The sequence below is a fragment of the Tursiops truncatus genome, chromosome 5 (assembly GCF_011762595.2).
Source record: "Tursiops truncatus isolate mTurTru1 chromosome 5, mTurTru1.mat.Y, whole genome shotgun sequence".
Taxonomy (NCBI): Eukaryota; Metazoa; Chordata; class Mammalia; order Artiodactyla; family Delphinidae; genus Tursiops; species Tursiops truncatus.
Window position 1 is genome coordinate 111,755,859 of NC_047038.1, and position 19,390 is coordinate 111,775,248.

Sequence of the window (19,390 nt, forward strand, 5' to 3'; positions counted from 1 at the left end):
AATAGCTTTACAATGTTGTGCTAGTTTCTGCTGTATAACAAAGTGAATCAGCTATACATATACATATATCCCCATGTCCCCTCCCTCTGGCGCCTCCATGCTACCCTCCCTATCCCACCCCTCTAGGTCATCACAAAGCACTGAGCTGATCTCCCTGTGCAGCTGCTTTCCACTACTTATCTATTTTACATTTGGTAGTGTATATATGTCAATGCTACTCTCTCATTTCATCCCAGCTTCCCCTTCCCCCTCTCCGTGTCCTCAAGTCCATCCTCTGCGTCTGCATCTTTATTCCTGTCCTGCCCCTAGATTCATCAGAACAATTTATTTTTTTTAGATTCTATATATATGTGTTAGCATATGGTATTTGTTTTTCTCTTTCTGACATACATCACTCTGTATGACAGACTCTAGGTACATCCACCTCACTACAAATCACTCAATTTCATTTCTATTTATTGCCAAGTAATATTCCATTGTATATATGTGCCACATCTTTATCCATTCATCTGTCGATGGACACTTAGGTTGCTATTGTAAATAGCTTTTGCACAACACAGGAAACCATAAACAAGACAAAAAGACAACCCTCAGAATCGGAGAGATATCTGCAAATGAAGCAACTGACAAAGGATTTATCTCCAAAATATATGAGGCTCATAAATGTCAAAAAAACAAACAACGCAATCCAAAAATGGGCAGAAGACCTAAATAGACATTCTCCAAAGAAGATATACAGATTGCCAAGAAACACGTGAAAGGATGCTCAACATCACTAATCACTAAAATGCAAATCAAAACCATAATGAGGTAACAGCTCACAATGGTCAGAATGGCCATCATCAAAGAATCTACAAACTGCTCCAACCCAGCGCTGGGGCCTCTGAGGTGCCTGCAAGCAGCTGGAGCAGATCTGGGGCTTTGTGATCCACTTTCTGGGTGTCAAGGGGCTACTGGGCTGGGGCCAAGGCAGGGAGCAGCCCTCGGAGATGGTGGCTTATAGGTGCTTCTGCCAGTCTTCTAGGATTGCCATAATAAAATACCAGAAGATTGGGTGGCTTAAACAACAGAAATTTATTTTTTCACTGTTCTGGAGGATGAAGTCTAAGGTCAAGGTTTGGTTTCTTCTGAGGCCTCTTCCTTGCCTTCTGTGTGGCTGACAGGGTCTTGGTGCTCTGGCCAGATGTCAGGCCTGTGCCTCTGAGGGGGAGGAGCCGAGTTCAGGACATTGGTCCAGCAGAGACCTCCCAGCTCCACGTAATATCAAACAATGAAAGCTTTCCCAGAGATCTCCATCTCAATGCTAAGACCCAGCTCCACACAACAACCAGCAATCTACAGTGCTGGACACCCCATGCCAAACAACCAGCAAGACAGGAACACAACCTCACCCATTAGCAGAGAGGCTGCCTAAAATCATTATAAGGTCACAGATACCCCCAAACACACCACGGGACACAGTCCTGCCCACCAGAGAGACAAGATCCAGCCTCATCCACCAGAAAACAGGCACTAGTCCCGTCCACCAGGAGGCCTACACACCCACTGAACCAAACCTAGGCACTGGGGCCAGACAGCAAAAACAACAGGTATTATGAACCTGCAGCCTGCAAAAAGGAGACCCCAAACACAGTAAGTTAAGCAAAATGAGAAGACAGAGAAACACACAGCAGATGAAGGAGCAAGGTAAAAACACAGCAGACCAAACATATGAAGAGGAAATACGCAGTTGACCTGAAAAAAAATTCAGAGTAATGATAGTAAAGATGAGCCAAAATCTTGGAAATACAATGGAGGAAATAAAAGAAACGTTTAACAAGGACCTAAAAGAACTAAAGAGCAAATGAACAATAACAGTCTTAGAGAACACAGGGACAATATTAAACACACCAACATTCGAATTTAGGGGTCCCAGAAGAAGAAGAGAAAAAGTAAGGGTATGAGAAAGTATTTGAAGAGATTATAGTTGGAAACTTCCCTAATATGGGGAAGAAAATAGTTAATCAAGTCCAGGAAGCACAGAGAGTCCCATACAGGATAAATCTAAGAAGAAACATGCCAAGACACATATTAATCAAACTATCAAAAATTAAATACAAAGAAAAAATATTAAAGCAGCAAGGGAAAAACAACAAATAACACACAAGGGAATCCCCATAAGGTTAACAGCGGATCCTTCAGCAGAAACTCTGAAAGCCAGAAGGGAGTGGCAAGACATATTTAAAGTGATGAAAGGGAAAAACATGCAACCAAGATTTCTCTACCCAGCAAGGATCTCATTCAGATTCACGGAGAAATTAAAACCTTTACAGACACGCAAAAGCTAAGAGAATTCAGCACCACCAAACCAGCTTTACAACAAATGCTAAAGGAACTTCTCTAGGCAGGAAACACAAGAGAAGGAAAAGACTTACAATAACAAACCCAAAACAATTAAGAAAATGGTAATAGGAGCATACATATTGATAATTACCTTAAATGTAAATAGATTAAATGCTCCCACCAAAAGACATAGACTGGCTGAATGGATACAAAAACAAGACCCATATATACGCTGGCTACAAGAGACCCACTTCAGACCTAGGGACACATACAGACAGAAAGTGAAGGGAGAGAAAAAGATATTCCATGCAAATGGAAATCAAAAGAAAGCTGGAGTAGCAATTCTCATATCAGAAAAGATAGACTTTAAAATAAAGACTATTACAAGAGACAAAGAATGACACTATATAATGATCAAGTGATCAATCCAAGAAGAAGATACAGCAATTGTAAATATTTATGCACCCAACATAGGAGCACCTCAATACATTAGGCAAATGCTAACAGCCATAAAAGGGGAAGTCGACAGTAACACAACCATAGTAGGGGACTTTAACTAGGGGACTTTAACACCCCACTTTCACCAATGGACAGTTCATCCAAAATGAAAATAAATAAGGTAACACAAGCTTTAAATGATACATTAAACAAGATGCACTTAATTGATATTTGTAGGACATTCCATCCAAAAACAACAGAATACACTTTCTCCTTAAGTGCTCATGGAACATTCTCCAGGATAGATCATATCTTGGGTCACAAATCAAGCATTGGTAAATTTAAGAAAATTGGAATCTTATCACGTAACTTTTCTGAACACAATGCTGTGAGACTAGACATCAATTAAAGAAAAAAAAATCTGTAAAAAATACAAAAACATGGAGGCTAAACAATACACTACTTAATAACCAAGAGATCACTGAAGAAATCAAAGAAATCAAAAAATACCTAGAAACAAATGACAATGATAACACGACGACTCAAAACCTATGGGATGAAGCAAAAGCATTTCTAAGAGGGAAGTTTATAGCAATACAATCCTACCTCAAGAAACAACAAACACCTCAAATAAACAACCTAACCTTACACCTAAAGCAATTAGAGAAAGAAAAACAAAAAAAACCCCCCAAAGTTAGCAGAAGGAAGGAAATCATAAAGATCAGATCAGAAATAAATGAAAAAGAAATAAAGGAAATGATAGCAAAGATCAATAAAACTAAAAGCTGGTTGTTTGAGAAGAAAAATAAAATTGATAATCCATTAGCCAGGCTCATCAAGAAAAAAAGGAAGAGGACACAAATACAAAATTAGAAATTAAAAGGAGAAGTAACAACTGACACTGCAGAAATACAAAGGATCATGAGAGATTACAACAAGCAACTATATGTCAATAAAATGGACAACCTGGAGGAAATGGACAAATTCTTAGAAAGGCACAACGTTCTGAGACTGAACTAGGAAGAAATAGAAAATATAAACAGACAAATCACAAGCACTGAAATTGAGACTGTGATTAAAAATCTTCCAAAAAATAAAAGCTCAGGACCGGATGACTTCACAGGAAAATTCTATCAAACATTTAGAGAAGAGGTAACACCTATCCTTCTCAAACTCTTCCAAAATATAGCAGAGGGAAGAACACTCCCAAGCTCATTCTATGAGACCACCATTATCCTGATACCAAAGCAAGACAAAGAAGGAAAACTACAGGCTAATCTCACTGATGAACGCAGGTGCAAAAGTGTTCAACAAAATACTAGCAAACAGAATCCAACAGCACATTAAAAGGATCATACACCGTGATCAAGTGGGGTTTATCCCAGGAATCCAAGAATTCTTCAATATACGCAAATCAATCAATGTGATAAACCATATTAACAAATTGAAGGAGAAAAACCATATGATCATCTCAATAGATGCATAAAATGCTTTTGACAAAATTCAACACCCACTTATGATAAAAAAAAAAACCTCCAGAAAGTAGGCATAGAGGGAACCTACCTGAACATAATAAGGGCCATATATGACAAACCCACAGCCAACATCATTCTCAATGGTGAAAAACTGAAAACTTTTTCTCTAAGAGCAGGAACAAGACAAGGTTTTCCACTCTTACCACTATTACTCAACATAATTTTGGAAGTTTTAGCCACAGCAATCAGAGAAGAAAAAGAAATAAAAGGAATCCAAATCAGAAAACAAGAAGTAAAGCTGTCACTGTTTGCAGATGACTTGATACTATACATAGAGAATCCTAAAGATGCTACCAGAAAACTACTAGAGCTAGTCAATAAAGTTGGTAAAGTAGCAGGATACAAAGTTAATGCACAGAAATCTCTTGCATTCCTATACACTTATGATAAAAAATCTGAAAGAGAAATTAAGGAAACAGTCCCATTTACCACTGCAACAAAAAGAATAAAATACCTAGGAATAAACCTACCTAAGGAGACAAAAGGCCTGTATGCAGAAAACTATAAGACCCTGATGAAAGAAATTAAAGATGATACAAATAGATGGAGAGACATACCATGTTCTTGGATTGGAAGAATCAGCATTGTGAAAATGACTATACTACCCAAAGCTATCTACAGATTCAATGCAATCCTTATAAAACTAACAGTGGCATTTTTCCCAGAATGAGAACAAAAAACTTCACACTTTGTATGGAAACACAAAAGACCCCAAATAGCCAAAGCAATCTTGAGAGAAAAAAAAAATGGAGCTGGAGGAATCAGGCTCCTGGACTTCAGACTATACTACAAAGCTACAGTAATCAAGACAGTATGGTACTGGCACAAAAACAGAAATATAGGTCAATAGAACAGGATAGAAAGCCCAGAGTTAAACCCATGCACATGTGGTCACCTTATTTTTGATAAAGGAGGCAAGAATATACAATGGAGAAAAGACAGCCTCTTCAATAAGTGGTGGTGGGATAACTGGACAGCTACATGTAAAAGAATGAAATTAGAACACTCCCTAACACCATACACAAAAATAAACTCAAAATGGATTAAAGCCCTACATGTAAGGTCAGACACTATAAAACTCTTAGAGGAAAACATAGGCATAACACTCTATGACATAAATCACAGCAAGATCCTTTTTGACCTACCTCTTAGAGAAATTGAATTAAAAAGACAAATAAACAAATGGCACCTAATGAAACTTAAAAGCTTTTTCACAAAAAAGGAAAACATAAACAAGATGAAAATCAAACCTCAGAATGGGAGAAAATATTTTCAAATGAAGCAACTGACAAAGGATTAATCTCCAAAATTTACAAGCAGCTCATGCAGCTCAATATCAGAAAAACAAACAACCCAATCCAAAAACAGGCAGAAGACCTAAATAGACATTTCTCCAAAGAAGATATACAGATTGCCAACAAACACATGAAAGAATGCTCAATATCACTAATCATTAGAGAAATGCAAATCAAAGCTACAGTGAGGTATCACCTCACACCAGTCAGAATGCCCATCATCAAAAAATCTAGAAACAATAAATGCTGGAGAGGGTGTGGAGAAAAGAAAACATTCGTGCACTGTTGGTGGGAATATAAATTGATACAGCCACTATGGAGAACAGTATGGAGGTTCCTTAAAAACCTAAAAATGGAACTACCATACGACCCAGCAGTCCCACTACTGGGCATATACCCTGAGAAAACCATAATTCAGAAAGAGTTATGTACCACAATGTTCATTGCAGCTCTATTTACAATAGCCAGGGCATGGAAGCAATCTAAGTGTCCATCAACAGATGAATGGGTAAAGAAGATGTGGCACATAAATACAATGGAATATTACTCAGCCATAAAAAGAAACAAAATTGAGTTATTTGTAGTGAGGTGGATGGACCTAGAGTCTGTCATACAGAGTGAAGTAAGTCAGAAAGAGAAAAACAAATACCATATGCTAACACATATATACGGAATTTAAAAAAAATGGTTCTGAAGAACCTAGGGGCAGAACAGGAATAAAGATATAGACATAGAGAATGGACTTCAGGGCACGGGGAAGGGGAAGGGTAAGCTGGGACAAAGTGAGAGAGTGGCATGGACTTATATACACTACCAAATGTAAAATAGATAGCTAGTTGGAAGCAGCCGCATAGCACAGGGAGATCAGCTCAGTGCTTTGTGACCACCTAGAGGAGTGGGATAGGAAGTGTGAGAGGGAGACGCAAGGCAGAGGAGATATGGGGATATATGTATATGAATAGCTGATTCACTCTGTTATAAAGCAGAAACTAAGACACCATTGTAAAACAATTATACTACAATAAAAATGTTAAAAAACATCTACAAACAATAAATGCTGGAGAGGATGTGGAGAAAAGGGAACCCTCTTGCACTGTTGGTGGGAATGTAAATTGATATAGCTACTATGGAAAACAGTATGGAGGTTCCTTAAAAAACTAAAAATAGAACTACCATATGACCTAGCAATCCCACTAGTAGGCATATACCCTGAGAAAACCATAATTCAAAAAGAGACAGGTACCACAATGTTCATCACATCTGTTCATAAAAAGCTCTCTCGTCAACTCTCTACACCAGGGTGTATGTGTTGTTTTTTGCTGTCATCAAGCTGTCTGTTCATTCATGATACAAGCCTGATACATGCTTTCATTCAGAGAGTTGCTTAAGGCCTAGCCACAATGCTAATAACTGCTCTTGGGGAGCTTCGAGCCTGGCATTAAAGCTCACTAGACAAGCACAAACACGAGATTAATGCTTTTTATATTTTAAAAGCAGTATTTGCTTGCTTTTCCTACATCCTCCTCCAGGAGGGTTGCTTTGCCTGGGAGACTTGCCCCAGGGTTGAAACACCACAGCAGCAGCGAATCTGGTGGACAGAACCTCTTCTCCAAGAGAAGATGCAGCCCCAGCTCTGAAGCTGTGAGTTGCATCTCAAGGGCAGCTTGGACAGCTGTCATGGCCAGCTCATCTCTCATCTTTTCTGACCTCTTCTGACCTCATTTCATCCATAAGTAATGTCTGAAGTTTCATGCGGTGGACGATGCTCTGGCTTTGATAATGTAATTATTAGGGTCCCGCAGTCGACCAGTTGGCCAGATGAGCATGGAGAGCATCTCTCCCAGATGCCCTCGGCGCCTGACAGATGGCTGTGTCAATTGTGTTTAAAGACACTGTGTCCTCCTGTTCCCTTTCAGGTTCTTTTAAAGCTGTACCAGCCAAGCTGAGTGAGAGAGAAGGTGTAAACATCGGGGTTGAAATGAAACTCGAAAACCACTGAGAAAAGAAATGGGGAAGATATTTTGAAAGGACGCGATGCAGACTGGCGATAGGTATGATTGGGGCATTGTCTGTGAAACTGGTCCCAGCAATATGCTTTTCCATTCATTCTAGTCCTTTTACCTTGAGTCCAGGATCCCATTCTCCCATCCAGCTCTTGATTTAAAAAACAAACCCTCAAGATGGACACAACTCTTAGATTTTAGTTGCCACTTGCCCGTCGGCAGGGTGTCTTGGTGCAGTGCCCAACCTACCCACTGTCCCTGTCAGCTGTGTTCACCTACTGCTTCTTTAGTAACATCAGCAGAAGGCAATTGATCTCTTATAGCATCAGGAGCTCACTACCTCCAAAAAGCCCAGGCCTGGACAGTCACTCCCTGAAGCACGTTTACCATGTAACCACATAGACCTGCCTTGTGTGTGCATCACTTGGAAATCTGGGAAATCAGCATTCTAGGTCACTACCTAAAAACTTAGTCTATACTTAGTTTATTTCTACAAAGAGGTGGGCACTCATTTCAATAAAGCACCAGAGCATAGCTTTTTTATTGTTTACAATAAATTGATCACTTTCCTTCTCTCAAAATAAAAAAATTAAATTTTATAATCTAGCAACTATTTTAAACAAACACAATGTGTTTTTACAATCTGGATGGGGAGGAGGGTGTTACACTCCAGTTTTGTCACTCATTTTGATTCATTCATTTGGGAAAACATCATAAATGTGTTCTCTTCAAAGTTCTATTTAGATGCCATCACAGTTAACGAAGGGGATAAGGCATGGCTGCTGTCTGTGTTCACAAAGCTCAAGGTGTAAGAGGGAAGACCAATAAGATTTTTTTCATGTATCTTATTAGACCCTTATGCGCTGAGTGCATTTTACCTGGAAAGGAGCCTGGGCTTCCGAGCAAGTTACCTTGGAACTGCAAGATAACTGTAAGATCATCCTGGAGGGGCAGGGGGACGATGTGGTTACTGGCAAAAATTTTGAGCTGAAGCTCAATTCTGCTCCTCTAAGTTCCTCAATAGAGTCTCTTGAATCCAGCCTTTTTTCTTCAGCTAACTATTGTCATCACAGTCTGGAGAACTGCACAGACGTCCTAAACAGTCTCTTCTGGAGGGGCCATGTCCCTTCCTTACAACTATCATTTATCATAGAAGGGACGTCAGATTGTGTCACCCTTCCCCTTTGCCACAAGCTTTCTGTTGGCTTTCTGTTGCCTGTAGTGTAAATTCTAAATGCCTTAGCTCAGCATAAGAGGCCATGACGGGCTTCCCTGGTGGCGCAGTGGTTGAGAGCCCGCCTGCTGATGCAGGGGACATGGGTTTGTGCCCCGGTCCGGGAAGATCCCACATGCCGCGGAGCAGCTGGGCCTGTGAGCCACGGCCGCTGAGCCTCCGCGTCCAGAGCCTGTGCTCCGCAACTGGAGAGGCCACAACAGTGAGAGGCCTGCGTACCGGAAAAAAAAAAGAAAAAAAGAGGCCTTGTAGAGGCTGCTTCAAACCCTAATCTTATTGCCCGTCATTCTGTCCCCCAACCGTGGCCTTCCCCTGAATACAGCTTAAGCTCTTGCCATGCTGACGTCCTGATCACTCCACAAAGCTCTGCTCATCCATGACTCCAGGCCTCAACACATGCTTCTCCATCATGTCTGTCCAGCTGGTATGTTTCTCCTCATGCCTTAAAGGTGCAGAACTCAGATGTAGTCTTGCCCCGTGTGGTCTGGCAGACAGAGCCATTCCCTCCTGGGAGAACCCACAGCACTTCTTCCTTCCTTTAAAAGATGATATTATTGGTTTTCTGCTTGCATGTGTCTTCTCCACTAGACTATGAGTTACTTGAGGGGAGGGGTTTTGTTATATCCTAGGGACCTAGCAAGGTCCCTGGCATAGAGTGGCATGTTGACAAATGCTCCTTGAATGAACAGATACATGAAAGAGAAATTGCACCTGCTCCAAGGTCTTATGTCATCAATACCCCCTTTTATTCATTGTTTAAAAGAGCTCAATGACAAAGTCATTCCATGGACGTTTCCAGAGTGAGTATGTGACCACCTCTGGCGCACACCTCATTCAATATCAGGTTACTGATGCTTTGAATGTAGCTACAAAAAGCCAAGTTCAGTATACAAACAGATTACTTCTTAAGCCCAGAACCTCTGTCCCTGCTTTCTCTCAGCTCCCCCATCATTAGCATCTGGGTCAGGTCTCTCTGTACGGAGCTGCTGACAGTCTATATTTTCCCTATCTTTTTTTCCCCCCTGGCTTCGAAGAAGTACAGCAGTGCTGTTTGGATGATTGTGGCTCTGTGATGCCAAGATATTTTAGAACAATGTTATGATGCCTGGTCACACCTACTACCACTGAGACAAGCCCAGAAGTTAAATTATGAAGCAAATGTAAGCTTTGAAGAAATTTTTATTTAATCTGTATTCCCCTGTTTCATCTGCACATCCATCCAACACAATCTGCATCATTATTAGCCACATCAACTTGCTAAAAAAAAAAAGAGAGAGAGTAAAAAGTAAGACATCTGTGTTACAGCATTAATATATTCAAAGGTTTTTACTTTCATCTTGCAGGCATTAACATTGTGTAAATGCAATGTAAGTGCAACTTACAACAGCACTAAGTTAGCAGAAGGAAAATGTACTCGGGAGCCTAGCCAAAGAAGGGAGCCAACAAAAGAGAAGAAAAAAAGAAAAGGTATGTTTGTGTGGAGGGGACAAGCAGGTTAGGAATTATGTAAAAAGCAGAATTTTACCTAGAAATAGAGTCTTTTGCCTATTGCTCTCACAGAGCTTCCTTTCTAATTGCTAGCACAATTTCTAAGGCACTGAGGCAACCCTCAAGCAGTGCGCGGAAGGTGTGTTTGTGCTCCTATGCCCTCTGGCCTGGCTGCCAGCCTATTCCCTTAGATCAGAGCCAGCAGGCAGACTGTTTTCGAATACCGATCACTTCACCCGGACCTAATCCTTTGAGTTCTCTTTGGCATCCATTCCTTCTGCCAGTTTCCTCTTCTGTTCCTCTCTTTTCTTCTGAAGTTGACAACAAAGACATCCTCGGGGCCCTCCTTGATGTAAGACCACTCTTGATGTTATTACAGTGTGTTTTTTTTTTTGTACCCTAAAGTTGCGCTACTTTTATATTCAACTAGCACAATATTTGCACACCAGAAGATAAAGAACATGTGAATAAGTTATCCAGAGTGATGGTTTCTTTTTAATTTGTACCCCTACGTGTTTTTTTGATGTAAACCCTTTCCTTTCCCTGTCACTCATCTCCATACCTGATCAAGAACCCGAAGGTCTCTCTTTAGAGACGATGTTACTTCTATACCTTAAATTGGCCTGACCTGCCACTTTTAATTTCAAAACTATGGCTGTATGAGATATGGATGAATATGGAATTTCTATGAAGCACAAAACTTTTGAACAGTTCCTGTCCTCTGTGATAGTGAGTTTTTAAAGAGAAATCTCCAAAGAGCTAATTAGTAGACAAGAAGAGCTCAGCCTGAACAAAGCTGAAAAGATAGCAGGTAACTAAAAGGACCTGGCCATAGCTGACAAAAATCAAAGCCCTGACAGAGAGCTGGCAGTAACCTTGGGCTGCTAACTGACAGAGACAATAAAAAAAAAAAAAACCCCTCTGAACCTGGCGGAGAGTGACAGCCCCACTAGAGATTCTCCAAAGAGCACAGGATCTCCACTGCAAGGAAGTGGTAATCTTCCAGCAGGCAAATCCAAAGGCTTTTACTGCCCATCTCAAGTCTAAAAGATGTGAACTGGTTCTGCTCCGACCATCCCTTATGGAGGAGAGAGAGAGAGAGAGAGAGAGAGAGAGAGAGATGAGGCCCAGGAGTTTTTTTAAGTTACTTGAAAAGTTCCATGCTGACCGTGAACTTGAGGATGGAGTCGTGGGAAGGAAGACTGTGCAGCAGCCCGAGGTGGAGAAGAAGCCTGACTGTTCCTGGGGGTTCGGGTGGATGGCAGTGAGGAAGAGCCGGGAGCAAGTGTCGGTTGGCAAAAGCCAGTGCAGGCCAGGACTTAACGAGCCCAGCGACCTACAAAATATGGTTGGAAATAAAAGGGATTGCCGTTGAAAGAAACCTGAGGCATGACAGGGAAAAAAGAAAGTGGGAGTCAAGGAAAAGAGTCACAGCAAGGGCGAGAGTCGTTCCTTATTAGAACACAGACTTTATAAGAAGGGTGTGGAGCAGAGAGTTGCATTTTCAAAGTCCTAGAAGCAAGAGAAAACACACAAATAATGATCTTTCTTTAAATTAATTTTTATTGGAGTATAGTTGCTTTACAATTAAAGAAGGTTTTTAAAAGATCATTATTTTTGACACAACATTGTAAAAATGATGATCTTTTAAAAACCCTCTTGAATTCACTGAGAAGAGAGAGCAAGCTCTTGACGGGTTTGTTAGGTTTAGGCACTCATGGGCCCTCTTCTAAAATTCCGAGGGTGCAAAGGGAGGTAAGAAAGGATGCTTCCGTTAACTGAGAGATCTGAAAATGTCTTTCTGTAAGCATGAGATTCCGTGGTGTAATTCTGGGCATACAAATAATTCCATTTAGGAAAGAAGCCAAGCTCTAACAAAGTGCTATAACTACGAGGAGGGAGAAAACTTGAAAGCAAGCAGTTAAAAAGCATTCTGCTTTGAAACCCAAACGCTAATAACATACATTAGGTGGTTTTCATTATCCCTAAAGAAGGTCTTAGTTCCAGACAAGTACTTCTCCTTCTATATTTATTCCTCCCCAAGATACTGAACTCTGAATCCTTACAGACATTGCAGCCCTTGAAGACACGACCCGTGTTTGCAGACCCCAGGGACATCATCTCAGAGGCAAATAAGCAGGACCAGGTGAAAGCTTTCAAGGGATAAACCCAAGGGATGGTTTTAAAAGAAAGGCATATAAATATGCTTACATTCAGGGAAAAATGCATCTCAGGTTTCTTGCTCAGACTCCAGTGTCTGTAATCATATACCTCAAAATGTGTATCATATCATTATATTTTTATGGTAAATATGATTATATGTGTCATTTATCTTAAGAGTGTCATCGACTCCTCCCTGCACGGCAACCCTATTTCCACGAAGAACACGTTTGAGGAGTTAAAAAGCTTGGCTTTACTCAGAGTGAATCTGATCTCAGACATCTGTCGGAATCTGAGCAGGAATGACAAATAATTGAGAAAGGTCTCCTTGAGTCAAGCAAATATCTGAAGACTTGGATCATGGAAAATCTGCCCTGTGTTAAACTTGGAGTAAAGGGAAAATTTTCTCTTTTGATTTGGGCTTGAGATTCAACATCCAGTTTGAAAAACATAAATGTATATCAGAACACTGTTTTATTAAAAATATATCTGCTCATAGTTAGAGCTGAGAATATAATCTAAGGCAAGTTTTTAAAAACAATTATTTTTTTTAAAAAAAGCAAGTAACTTAGAAGCTATTATAAAGCACAGCCTAGCGAACTTTGGGTTTTGGGTTCTCCTTAACTGACATCTGTAAGAAAAACTAAGGGTTCTCTCTTTCATATTTAATAATTCAGGCATGGTGAAACATGTAATGAGTTATTTTCTCTAGGAATGGAAATAGATTTTTGGTGAGCCATTGATGGGGCTAAGTCAAACATCCTCATCCCAGGGGCTTTCCTGGTGGTGCAGTGGTTGAGAGTCCGCCTGCCGATGCAGGGGACACGGGTTCGTGCCCCGGTCCGGGAAGATCCCACATGCCGCGGAGCGGCTGGGCCCGTGAGCCATGGCTGCTGAGCCTGCGCGTCCGGAGCCTGTGCTCCGCAACGGGAGAGGCCACGGCAGTGAGAGGCCCGCGCACCGCAAAAAAAAAAAAAAAAAAACCCAAAAGCAACATCGTCATCCCAGACCACTAGCACATATTTGGGGTGCCTGCAGGATTCAGAGTAATAATAGGGAGAATCTAGAAGGGTTTTGGTCCCCTGCTATACAGATGAGGTTCCCAAGGCCCAGAAAGGTTGGGAAACTTAAGCCGTGTGTTAAGCTGCACAGTGGCTAAGCCAGAAATAGAGTGCAGGCCCGATTCTCTCCACCAGACCTTTCATCATTAAGAGACACATGAATCACACTGGTTTAGTCCTCTCTAGCTTATTGGTCTGCTTTAGTGTAAATCAGTTACTGCTTTTTTTGTTTGTTTTGTTAGGGGTAAAAATAAACCTTCCAAATATAAAGGCCTTAATGACCATCTCTAAGCTGTGTATCTTACTGCTGAAATCCCCCCGCCCCCGACCCCTTTCTCCCCTGAAAGTACCCTCTCTGGCTCTCTTAGTCTGCTTGGGCTGCTATAACAAAATGCTATAGGCTGGGTGGATTAAACAACAGATCTTTATTTCTCGGTCTGGAGTCTGGAAGTTCTCCAGCACAGGGTGCCAGCGTGGTTGGGTTCTTGGTGGGGGGACCCTCCTCCTGGCTGTTGTCTTGCTGTATCCTCACATGGCAGACAGAGAGCAGCTCTCTGATCTCTTCTTATAAGGACACTCATTCCATCCTGAGGGTTCTTCCCTCATGACCTCATGTAATGCTAATCACCTCCCAAAGGCCCCACTTCCAAATAATCACACTGCGCGTTAGGGTTTTAACATGAATTTGGGGGAAGGACACGCATTCAGTTCCTAACACTTGCCATCGTTTGTAGTTCTCATTTTCATTTACCTTCCTAAGACATATCAGTTTGAGAAAACACAAGTATGATTTTGGTTTTTCCCCTCTAGCATCTATAGTGGTTTCTGGCATACAGATACTATGATAGCTGGCATGCAGAAGGTGTTCAATTATATTTTTTTGAATACGTGGATGAACCAGTTTTCAGTTCTTGGTTGAAAATCAGACAATAACCCTCCACGCAAATCTTAGTTAGAACTCATGAACATGATCCTAATCGGCTCACTGCTCCTCTCTCAATTTTCCTGGTGGTTATGCCTTCCTGATTACCCATCTATAACTTATTGATTGAAACCTCTCCTACAATGGATTGATTGACACAAATGCTGAAAATCCTTCCTGTACTTAGTGACTTTTTCCTTTGTGGTTCCCTGTGACAAAACCTTGATGTATGTCATAGCAAAATGGAAGAGAGAGTTGGAAACACGGTCATGTTGACACAGATTATTTATGCTTCATTTGCATAATGTCTGACAGACTGCCTTTTTTTCCTCTCTGAATTTCTTCAATGGGAACTCTTTAATAAATTCTTCAGATTCTTCAATGACTTTGAATAGATGCTTCCCAGTCGTTTTTTAGCCATCCAACTCGGCATTTTTTAACAGACTGTGGCAGCACCCATGTACATTGCTATCAACATAATATACAAATACTACATTTTCCCAGTCTTCACACATTTTCTCTTTCTTTCTTCCTTTCTTTCTTTCTCTCTCTTTCCTCCCTCCCTCCTTCCTTCCTTCCTTCCATCTCAATATATCATTTGAAAGTATGGAAAAATCATGTTTGAGATCTTCTAAATACATTCGTTAATGTGATTTCCTTTTCTTCCTTTTTAAAGATTTACTTAAGTCCATGTATTTCAGGGTAGGCTACATTATACCAATCATTAAATTGCATTTAGAGATTTCTTGCAAGCTAAAATTGCCTACGTTGCTTAGATTGGAGTAAGGATTCTTGATGGGAAATTTTTCTCTCTCTATTTTTATATGAATGCTCCTACATTTCTATGAATGGAATAAGTCACAAGGAAGTTCTCTATAAAGTTGATGCTTATAATAAGACCAAGACCTCTGGTTCTAGAATAACTTTTGCTAGCTATTTAAAAAAATGATTTAGTTTTTTTAATGATTAATTATATGTTTTTTATAGATGTAGAGAATAAATGTAGAGAGTCCTTTATGGTCGTTTTCTTATTCAATTTTACAAGGTTTTGCCTCATGAAACAGAGTAAATAAATTAAAGATCTTAAAGTGAATCTACATAATCAAGTTAAGTTGACAAAACTAGTTGAATTAAATCAAACAGTTATTCTCAGAACAAGCAGTGGAATTCAATCAAAGGCTATTTATAAAAGAACTCTGTTTAATGAACTCTTTTCGTGTGTTTGTATGTCTGTGTGTGTACATATCCACACATATGTACAAATATTCATATAGAAGAGATAGATAATCTCTAACTCTCAAAACAGTACATCACTCCTAAATACACAGCTCCAATATCATAAAGAGCATGTAGACTAGTCCATGAAAGCCAGTTTAATAGGAATGGTGCACATTGGCAGTGAAAATTTGAATATATCCCCTTAGCCAAATTTTACCTTTATAATTTGAAAAATGATAATTGTGCTTATGACACAGCTTTTATTGCCCTTTATCATCTAAAATATGATTTATTAAATTTATACTTCTCATTTTAGCTGGGTGGGATTAAGAATAAAATTTATAAACCGATGAGTTGTAGTAATATATCCTTCTCTAACTCACTGTGACTTTGTAGGTTTCCCTTTCCTCAGTTATCTTATTTATAAAACAATGATTCCAGTTAGAGTTGAGAAATACATACACTCAAAAAAAGAGAGACTACTGCTTGTAATGATTACATTAGATGTCTCCCAAGCTTCCCCACTTCTCAAATACATAAACTAACACCAACAGAATCTATTATACTATGAGATCTCCAATCAGTGGCAAATACCAATCATTATGGTGTTTCAATTTAGAACTGTACTCTGAGAACTACATTTTGTATATATGTGGTAACAATTTCCATCTTAAAGTGCTTCATGTAAATGCTTGTCGATGATCTCCCCACTCAGTTGTATAGATGGCAAAAGTAGGGAGTGTGTTAGCAAAGTTTTAAATTCATGATTTCCTGATTCCCAGTTTATCCATGAGACCCACTCTGGTGATTCAGTTGCCTCTTTGAACATACTGATGAAAAATGTGCTGTCTCCTTCATAAACAGCCACAGAATAATATTTAATATTAACATAATTTTTAATTAAAAAAGTAAAATAGCTTTCCAGTATAATAGCCTAATGCCTTTTAGTATAATTACTTCAAAGTTAATTTTTCTAGGTGAAGATAAACATACCATGCTTTTCTCTAGACAATGCTTTTCTGTATTTTATCATCAAATCAAATGATGCATATATCACAGAACTGACTAATGCTCACAGTAACACCAGCAATGGCTGCACTCATTGGATTGAAAGCATTGTAAAAGCCAGCAGCTGTTCTATGTAAGAGGCAAATTATACATGATGAGTGTCTAATTTGAGAATAACACAAAGCTCATTTCATCCAAACAGCAAAGAGATTGATGTGACATACTCAATGTATCTTATGGAGTTTTTGATTGACCTCACTAAGATGAGGAATAAGGGAATGCCAGTCTCTACTTGTGGCTCAGAAACCAGGGAAGGGGGTAAATTTTCCTCTGGGAATGACTTCTGACTTGTTCATGCTGCTGAATAATTCCAAGTACCTTACTATTTAAATAGGAATTTCTTGGTTCAGTACTGAGATGCTGTACGTTGTCATTGAAGGCCAGTGTTGCCTTTCCTCAATACCTCTGCAAACTATAAAAGTACCCACTGGGTAAGCACGTTGATGAATTCAGAAAATCAACCACAAACTTTTCCTTTAATGACTTGTCTCATATTTATGAAATATCATGGTTGAAGTCTATCTGATAAAATAAATATTTTAAGCCTGACTAAATAGAAAACATTACTATCCTGCTGCCTTCTTTAAATTTCATAAATTATTTCAAAGAAGCAGTAGCTCTTTGTACTTGGTTTCTCATACTCTGAGGCAGGCTGCATGGAACCATAGACCACTTCAGAGTCCAGAGGCCAATCTGTGCTATGCTGTCCTCTGTAGGACATTTCCATCTTGCTTGTCACTCTATCCCAAATGTCTATCCCAGAGCCTGGCAGATAGTTGGCAATCAAAGTAATATGTTTTTGGTGAAAAAATTGAATGGATGGAAAGAGAGCAGTTACGGCTAACCAATTGCTTTGAGGTCTAATGATGTCATGTCTAGGTAGTTGTAAGGACAATTTCTTACAATTTCCAGTTTTTTCTAATCACTGTTTTGCCTTCTACAGGGGATGTAGCATCATATATCACACATGGTGAGGTGAGACCCTTAGAGGGTTGAATCAATCAGATGATGTACTATCACCAGGTAAATGATAAGACCACTTAGAGGAAAGAACACATACCTTTGAAACAAATAGATTTAGGCTTGTATCCCAAGATACTTCAACTCTCAGCCCCTTGGGTACCTTGCCTTAAAATACCCACCTTGAAGAATTATTTTTTTAGATGAGAAAATGAATATACACTCTATAGCATCACACCTAACGATAGGTAGTAGATCTGGATTACATATCAGCTCCTTCCCTCTCCTTTATAGCTATATATAGGCGATTGTTATAGTCATATGGAGAATTTGAGGGAAAGAATTCTTGAGAATGCATTAAAATACTAACCTTCCATTTTAGCTTCACTATAACCTGTGAATTATGCATCATTCTGCTGTTTCCACTTACAGCTCTGGACGGCCTCTCCTCTGCTTATTTGATCTAGTCTCTTTACAAAACACAGAACCTGACTCTTGCCTTAGATGGACTCATCAGCCAAATTAAGCAAAGACACACAGACATAGATTTTCAGCAAGAAGAGAAACAGTTACTTAAAGGAAATCAACATTAAACTCAACAGACCATATTAAACCCACATTAAATCCACCTGAGCTGCACTCTCCTCTTGACAGGGTAATTGCAGGGGTGAGTCCTGAGGCTGGAAGGTGAAGTGATTGCACAGATGGTGGGAGGGGGAGAGACAGGTGTTTGAGTAGACTCACTAGTCTGTCCACCTCAATGATTTTCAATGTATTTTTTTTGCCCCACAAGCTCCGTTTTTTATTCGTATTGGTTCTGCAGATGGTCACTGAGTAAACAGGTACAAATGACAGTAGAGTAGGTTTAAATATTAAACATGACATTGACATGGACTGATCTAACCATTGGAAAGATAATTGTGTACATGGTGTCCTTTCGTGATGAGAGGCTCTCAGTGTTTAATGCCATCAGTGGGCATGAATTCTGAAAGCTACAAGCAGGTTTGGCTGTCAGAAGAGAATCACCGAATCCTAACAGTTTTATCTGGTCACTTATGTTGGAGTTAGCAGTGCACTGTCTACCCTACTCCCCGTCAACACCAGAAAGGGATAAGCATGCATAATAGGTCAGCTGATGTCAGTAATTTTAAAAGAATATTTGGGGACATAGGAACACAACTGGAAACTGCATTAGATTGAATCTGGCCCTGCTGGAGACTGTCCCAACCCAACTGGCTACATTTGGTCAAAAGTCTTTGAGGATCCTGGGATGTTAGAAACCAGTCATCGCACTGAGAAGCACAGATTTTTTTAAAAATTGAAGTATAGTCGATTTACAATGTTGTATTTGTTTCAGGTGTACAGCAAGGTGATTCAGTTATACATATATATATATATATATATATATATATATATATATATATATATGTATCCTTTTTCAGATTCTTTTCCCTATAGGTTATTAAAAAATATTGAGTAGATTTCTCTGTGCCATGCAGTAGGTCCTTGTTGGTTATCTATTTTATATATCATAGTTTGTATCTGTTAATCCCAAACTCCTAATTTATCCCTCCCCCCTTCTCCCTTTCATAACTGTAAGTTTGTTTTCTATGTCTGCGGGTCTATTTCTGTTTTGTAAATAAGTTCATTTGTATCATTTTTTTTTTAGATTCCACATGTAAGTGC

General features: G+C 39.6%; 1 long non-coding RNA gene across 1 annotated transcript; it reads left to right on the forward strand.

Moving 5' to 3' along the window:
- Nucleotides 1-10,104: 10,104 nt before the first annotated feature.
- LOC141278707 (uncharacterized) lies at nt 10,105-13,762 on the forward strand. The gene is made up of 3 exons (XR_012331773.1): nt 10,105-10,294; nt 12,384-12,461; nt 12,654-13,762. It is a non-coding gene; the product is annotated as an uncharacterized lncRNA (long non-coding RNA).
- The last annotated feature ends 5,628 nt before the right edge of the window (nt 13,763-19,390 follow it).